This window comes from Bemisia tabaci, unplaced genomic scaffold (assembly GCF_918797505.1).
Source record: "Bemisia tabaci unplaced genomic scaffold, PGI_BMITA_v3".
NCBI lineage: Eukaryota > Metazoa > Arthropoda > Insecta > Hemiptera > Aleyrodidae > Bemisia > Bemisia tabaci.
This window is the reverse complement of record NW_027311737.1, coordinates 339,221-347,827: the sequence shown is the minus strand read 5'-3', so window position 1 is coordinate 347,827 and position 8,607 is coordinate 339,221.

The following is an 8,607-nucleotide window of genomic DNA, read 5'->3' as shown; positions in this document are numbered from 1 at the left end:
TTCAGATGTAAGAACTGAAGTTTCAGATGCGAGATCCGAACCTCGACAGCTAGACCTAAAGTGTTCAGATGCTCAATCCGAAAACTTCAGAGATCCATATGACCTAAGCTTCGGGTCCCACGCACGAGGTTTTTTTCTTCGTGTGCAATTCTTTTCCCTATACTTTGATTGGTGCTCAGAACGTCCTAAAGCGAGGAGCGCCAATCGAAGTATAGGGAAAAGAATTGCACGAATTGCTCTTACGTCCTAAAGCGTCCTCCTAGGAGAAGACGTAGGGGACGCTCAGCAAAATCGTGGATAGGTGGCATTCAAGATGAAATCACAAGATGTCATTTACCAGATGACCTCTGGATCGATACGCAAGGATGGCGATTAGGTGTCACAGAGCGCCCGAGCGCGCTGTAAAGCGACTCGAATGTATGTATGTGTATTTACGTCCTAAAGCGTCTTACGCTGAAAGTCAGAAGTAGTAGTTCTGATTGGCAAACTGCAGTATAGTTTTTTCTTATTGAGACTGCGCGCACTATCGATTCACCGCACTGCATGATGGACTGACCCCATTTAGGACATACGACATCTACCAAGTATAGACGTATTTATTCTAAAAAGCACTATGCACAAATAGATGAAATAAAAATGCTTGTGTGCTTAGGATTGCGTGCTTCATGCTTCATTTTGATTCAATTTACCTGCACATGGTTCCTTTTAACATTATACGTCAAGGCACCCGGACTCCGTTTCGATTGTTTGTCGAAAAAACCAGAATTGGAACAATGAAAGAAGTAATCAGCAAAAAATGTATGCTAAAAAGAAGGAAAAACTTTATGAAACGATTCATAATGATGTGTAGCGTAGCGTCACAGAGCACAGTTTTGTGTGGAAAAACCCCCAGTGAACAGAAAAAAGTACGCTGTTTTCAACTTGCTTTGTACGAATATGAACAGGCCAGAGGCAAGGAGTTGAATTGGGAATGTACTAAAACATGAATAAATAATGAAACATTGTGATTTCATTAAAAGACCGAAATGTTTATTTCTCCTAGTACATGGAAAAAATGGTTCTAAAAACTAAGCATACAAATTATATTAAATACTATTAATTAGTAGAATTTTTCTCGGTGATCTTCAAATCGAGAAAAAAAGTACGAAAGATTTAAAAAAAATTTGAAATAAAAAAAGACAGTATCAAATGATAAACTTTAAATATGTGCATGCAAGTACAGTGATCGGTTAAACAATTAAAAGCAATGAACCATCTTATCTTTAACGTAATAAGTCTTAATTATCCGCGATTATTGGGGCTAGAGCAACCGCGAATAAACCGGAACTTAGCTATGTGGCAAGAAAATACTGTATTTCATATGACTGTTGAAATACCTATCAAATATCAACCATGCAGAAATGTAATTTTTTTTCAAAACAATAAATTTTATCTTAAATGAGGTTATTGCGGCGAATGTCATTTCCGGAAAAAATTTTCAGGGAAACTTGAGCCTTAAAAAAAAACCAAAAAATCCAACGGAAAGAAACCGCGGATAATCGAGACTTCCCTGCCATGCTAAGGTAGAACGCCGCACAGTGGATCGAGTCAATTGGAGAGGTCGGACAAATTGAGGAACCTTTATAATCGCTTATAACTCCGTCTCTACAAACTTTAGGGTTCCAAAATTTGATCCGTTGGTTTTCTCGTGAAATTTTCTTCTAAAGGCACTCCTTGAAATTTAAAATGTGACGAAATAAACATCAAAATTTGCAGTAAAAAAATTCATATCCGACCTCTACTATTAGCTCGATCAATTGTGTTCCGTTTGAGCCTTCAGGCGTTGCCAAATCTCCTTTGTGACATCACGAATTTTCTGGGATATTTGTACATTTTTTTCTCCCGATATTTTTGAAGAATTTTGGTCGTAATTTCATCTATGGTGTCTGAAAAATTCAAGGGAAAAAATGCATACCTGCCTTCAGAAATAAATATTTTCTGCGAGGCAATTTGGCAACATTCAAATGCTTATACGGCGTTTTTCCTCAGTGCGGCAGTACTGAATTTTCGATCGACACGGCACATCTAGGGCCTGCGACGACGCCACCATGTCACATTTTGATGACAGATTGGGCATGCGAAGTCTCGGCGCACGCGTCCGCGAGGCCATCTTCGTTGCGTCGTTCCTAAACTTTTGGTACAACTGAGACAGAACACATGTCCGCACGACAGCTCAGTGTTGGCCTTATTATGGTGACACACAGGACAGACTGCGGAAAATAGACAGGAAACAGTCGGATAAAAAACAGGAGATAAAATGTTTTGGAGACCCCGCGCCACACTAAGAATCTGAGTAATGGAATGGAGATGTTGCATGCGCGAGAAATTTGCGATTTGACTGTTGCTTTTAAAGTAGAAGTTGGCGAGAAGCACGATGGTGCCACTGGTTTTCTCTGAAATCAACTCCCAAGCTCAAAAAAGCTCTCAAGTTGAGGTCAAAATGGAGGGGGCATCCCACGCTATCCTGAGAGTCCACCTCTACATCAAGACAAACTCTCCATGCAAAGATAGGGAGCAAATACATTAGCAGGTTTGCCGTGTTTTCAGTTTTAGACTCTCCAAATAAAGTGGCAACCCTGTCACTGTATTTGCTCCCTATTTTCGCATGGATAGTTTGTCTTGATGTAGACGTGGACTCTCAGGATATCGTGGGATGTCCCCTCCATTTTGGCCTCAACTTGAGAGCTTTTTTTGAGCTTGGGAGTTGATTTCAGAGAAAACCAGTGGCACCATCATGTTTCTCGCCAACTTTTACATAAGAATCTACAGTCAAATCGCAAATTCCTCACACATGTAACATCTCCATTGCGTAATACGAAAATGAATTGTGTATAGAATTTGGTGTGGGTAAGGCAAAAGTGAAGTTCGGAAATCAACGCCACTCTCCACAAAATGGTGAGCAATTTGTTAAGCAAAACACCAAATGGAATTCACATATCGATGACTGATAAATTTGGTGGTAGGTACTTGCCTAGCCAATTTTGTGTTAACTAGGTTGGGTTTACTGTATTAGTGGCCAAACTCCGTAGAGCACATATTATTATATGTATTTTAGTCTCTTCATGCCCGAAAGTTCTTAAAATATAAACCAAACATTCATAAAAGGGCCCCTGATGTCTCATTTAAAATATACAAGAGTAAAATATACACCACCCCTTCGTGGGTTGGACCGCAAAGCGGTCAGAGGGCGTAGCCTTGTAAATAATTAAGTTTATAACATGTCAACTAGAGTACCTGTATAGGGAGAGTACCGACAGATCGGTTCATGGAGGGCTTAGGGCCCAAAAGTGCAGCCACCCTTCCAACCAACTTCTAACGCACAAAATTTCACTGCCAGTCTGCAGATTCCAATTCTAACCAAGATGGCCAAGAATGTACAGAAAGGAGCGTTCTTCCGCGAAATTGAGTAAATTTACGCATAAACTTAGTCAAACACGTGCTTAATAAAGGACGATTCGTAACAATAGTATCAGTAAATCGCTCTGGATAATTGAAATTCATAGGTTGGCTGCATTTCTGGGCCCTAACTTTATTCGCGGAGGCATCGGTAAAGGCCTAATGGACTTTCGGAGTTTCAGATCCGTCGGTACTCTCCCTATACAGGTACTCTAATGTCAACCTACAAGATTTTTTTTTCGCAGAAAACTCTCTTTCTCTCCCTAGATTTTATAGTTTATTTATTATTGAAAAAGGAATCATATTGAGAAATTTACCATTCCGATCATCGTCAGATGCACTTGAATCTGAATATTCATCGATTGACCCATGTACAGAAATTGGAGATCTCGGTGGGCTCTGTCCCCCACGGCGCCCACCCGCCTCGGATGGCTGGGCTGCCAAGGCTCCAGCGTTTCGTGAAGAAGATGCTGAAAAGGTGAGAAGTTCATTCACTCCGATCAATATTTTTAATGAAACGGGAAACGGGTATCGAGTTAGTTATACTATATTAAAATAAAGAACAGAAAATAAGTAAAATAATTTTGCCTCTCTATGTGTATTGGGTAGTTAAATATTTTGAATCGTAAATGTATACGGCAAAATTATCTGCATCTCAAGGGTAGAAAAAAATTATGCCTAAACGAAAAACAGTTACTAGTCGTATAACTATAATCGGTGAGGGGGCGTGAATGATCGATTATCGATATTTCCCCTTTTGAAGCTACGGTAAAAGATCGATTAGTAAGGTGTTCGCTGCGAACACCCAGTCAATCGATACTTTTCAGTAGGTTTCAATGGCAGATCAATCGATACATCGCAAAGCACGCCACGCCACTGATTATAATTAGTGAAAAAAAACCACGAGAATTCCAGTGTTGCTAAGATTGTGCAATTGTTTTTACTCTACAAATATAAATTCATCGTCAGAAAGTTTTATCTTTACACTCAATAAACTATGAATTCAAGACGAAAATCACCTTTGTAAATTCAATTTTTTGCATGAATTCAGTAATTTTTGGCAAATAATGTAAATTGCACAATCCTAGCAACATCGGAATGCTCTTGGTTCCTCTCTGCAAAATGCAATCCAATCAATATCAAAAACAAAACCAAAAGTTACAATGCATAAAGGATGGTCCAGTCAGGGCCACATTAAGGAGGTGGCCACATGGGCCGCGGCCCATGGCGGCATATTAATTAGGGGCGGCAAATTTTGTAATTTTTTTAAATGTAGGTATAAAAAAAAATCGGATTCAGAAAAAAAAGTATTAATGAGGTAAGGGGACAAAATCTCTCTTTCCTGAGAGTATAGTAATTTTTAATTTTGTCGTTTTTCTGTAATACAAGAGACAGCATTTTTAATTAGTCGAGTTAAGAGAGGAACTAAACATGCAATTTGACCTGGAGCTCAGCGCAGAGAGGAATGATGACGAGGACTTGAGATGAAAAGGACAAGCCCACGGCGCGGCGCGGTCGACATGTAACACATATTAGCGCCTACAAGACTGCAGGAATACTTCACACATTGCGCCAAACACAGTGCAATCAGTCCGGCGCGCAGCGGTGGAAGTTAAAATTATTAACCACATATACGTTTGTTCTTTCATAATTTTTTGGTTCATTTCTTATAAATGGAGGACCTTGTCCACACAGAGATATGTTTACAGAACTTAACTTTCGCGCAAAGTTCCGTGAAATTTTGCTAGTTGCGTTGACAGGGATTTCGCAAAAAATGTATCCAACACGAGTAGGTAAACGCGTCTTATGCACCCTTCCCCCTCCGGCACAATTACTTGATGGTTTTCATTGATGTTTCAAAACGAATGAGAAGGGGTGGCAAAATACAGTCGGCCCATGGGCGGCAAGTAGGTAAATCCGGCCCTGGAAAGGAGATGGGACATTGTAGCGCGGCGGATGTATTATATCAGCCCTCGTAGAATCATGGCGGCAAAACTTCGAGGTGTTTCTAAAACTCCGCTACTGTTCTATTTTTTAAACGGAGCCCAAATCAACATCATGGCTTGAAGTCAGGAAAACCAATTAATTGTTTCTGAACTTAGGCAGAAATTGTAAATCCGAATCGCAAAATGTAGTCCAATTTTGATCGAACTATATTTAACGTGAAAATATTCGCCTCCTTATAACTTCAACAAGGTGGTAAAACAATGCTAGGTCCATACTATTTTACATACAATTTTAGCCACATTTTTGGCGTTTTTTTTCCTCGTGACATCACACAGTGGATCGAGTCAATAAGAGAAATCGGACATGAAATTTTTTACTAAAACTGCAAATTGTTAGGTATATTTCGTTACATTTTAAAGTTTAAGGGGTGATACTAGAAGAAAATTTCACGATGAAACCAATGGAACCACTTTTAGAACCTCAATATTTTGTGAAAACGGAGTTATAAGCTTTTACGGTTTCCAAATTTTGTCCGACCTCTCATATTGACTCGACCCATTGTGCGGCATGAAGCGACATTTTCCATTTACACTGGAAAAAAAATCTCGGTGTATTTACTGAGAAAAGGGTAAAATTACCAAGAATTCAGGGTTCTATTTGATCCCAGTTTTTTCTTGGTAAAATTACCATTTATGGAATTGGTAATTTCACTGAGAAATCTCGGTAAAATTATTGAACTTCCTCGGTAATTTTACTGGACCTTGGTAAAAACACCAATATTTTTTATCGACTGTGGTAGAATTACCGAGATAGAATGGCAAAGTTACCGGGAATTGATCACCCATAAAAGTGGTATTCTTACCTGAAAAAAAAAACAGTAAAAATACCGGTTTTTAGGTAAGCTTACTAGTCTGTCTTGGTAAAATTACCAATCATTGGTTTAAAAAAAGTGAGATAGTGAAGGTACCAACGGACCTTGGTAAAAACGCCGAGAATTTTTTTTCAGTGTGTTACATCATTTTATACAGACCCCTTAAAATTCGATATTTGTCTTACCAGTTGATCCTCTTTGCTCCATCCTAGTTACCGGTGTCCAATAATACTCGTTTCGAGGAGCCGGTCCTCTGCTAGACCCGGCTCCTTGAGCATGTCCTCTGCTAGACCCGACTCCTTGAGAATTTGCCGACGGAGCACGACGGGTGTTCGGTGCAAAATTGGATGGTGTATAAAATTGCCTCCGGTTTGGCTGGATTTCGCGGACGTCTCTGATATTTTCCCACTCGCCTGACGGCATATCTCTTGGCATGGGCACGGGCTGTAGCTCGGCCCTATGCCATTAGATTAGATTACATGCGGGGCTTGGAGGACAAGGCGCATAAGTGCAGTTTTTGAAAAAATTGAGATATTGATGATTTCGAGTAAAACTAGTCTTGATGCATATTCTGCGAAAAATTCGCTCCCAAAATTCCAATTTGTAATAAGCATCAAAAAGTCAGTTTTAATTTTCTTTCCGGTATACAGATCCATGTAATTTCGTAACCTTAAACACGTATTTCTCCAAATAGCAAAAACTGCACTTATGCGCATTGTCCTCCAAGCCCCTCATTATTAATTCGTCCCACCTTGTGTCTTTTTTTCATAGGACAGAGGAAAATAGGTCTGTTGCACGCAAGAGTTGCAGCCAAATAAATCTACGCTTTACAAGTAAAGTTGCATGAAAATTAAGTTGGGCATGTCAAAGAAGTCTGAAATCCTTCCATTAGTGCTTACTCTGCGTAGTATGTAACCCCCCTATAAAGGGATTCTAGATTTGCACGGAGGAGTCAGAAAAACTAATCAACAATTCTGTTGTGTGATTTCAATTGTTCACAAGCGTTTTTTTCTTTGCATGTCCTCTCATTATTTTGCAAAATCAAAAGCTTTGCATGAGTTGAAATCTTACAAAAAAAGAGTTTATAACAGTTCTCGAGATTGTTTGTTTATTTAGGTTAAGTCTCTCTCTGGGCGAGCCTGACTGCCGGCCGCACCTAGAAAAACTGCCAGACTACGCGGTAAATTTGGAAAGGGGAGTTACGAACCATGTAGATTGCGCGCTTTTGAGTGGATTTCAGACTTTGTTGATGTGCACACCTTGATTTTCGAGCTTTACATCATGTATAAGAGTATTCAGTTGGGTACATCTTTCGTATGCAACATACAATACAGTGAACGCATTGAGCCAGGATCAGCCTAATAACATTTCAAGTTCCTTAATAGGACTACATTTTGCAATTAGGAACTACAATTTCTGGCCCATTCATAAAAGCACATATTTGCATAGGGAAACTAATGGTGCATACGTTCTTTCTAAGGATAGCTAGAGATTGTGAATCCGAAATGAAAGATGCAGTCCAATTTTCCGTTTCATTTCATTTTATGGGTGTAATGGAAAGTACAACTCACCTTGAAACTTTTTATCCTGAGTGCCTTTACTGAATTTACTAAAAAAATTTCAAAAGAGTATAACGCTTTCATTTCTTGTAAAACATTAAAATATGAGTTAAAATTAGTCAACGTATGATGTAAGTAGGAATGGACAACAAGGATGAGAAGGTACGCGAGATAATGGGTGTGGAGAAGGACATTGTGCACGATATCAGGTCCAAGCAGTTGGTCTGGTATGGACATGTGCGAAGGATGGCAGATGATCGGTTGCCCAATCAGGTCTTCGATTGGGTTCCTCCCGGAAGGTGACGGCGTGGACGTCCTGTGAAAGGTTGGCGACGAGGGGTGGAGGAGGAGATCAGAAGGTGCCAATTGCCTGATGATCTCTGGAAGGATAGGGGGCAATGGCGTTTGGGCGTCGCAGAGCGCGAGGCGGCGCTATAAAAGCGGCTTTATGTATGTATGATGTGAGTAGGCCGATTCTGGTTAATAAATTAGTCAAATGCAACAAAAATGAGAAACGGAAGGGATGATTGGGAGAAGGAGATATTGCAAGAGGGTGAGAAATGAGGAACAGGACAGAAAAAGAGGTGAAGGGAGTCTGGTCTGCCGGCTTAAAGAAAAACGCCGTATGGTGAAATGGCGTTGTTGCCATTTTTCAGGCGTAATTTTTTTCTTGATATTTAAAATACTTTAGGTCAAATAGCGATTAAAAGTCTTTGAAAAACGGAGGAAAGTAATGACAAATTTCCGGGAAAATGCGTGGTTTTATGTATATAAAAAAAAGACTCGATTGCGTTC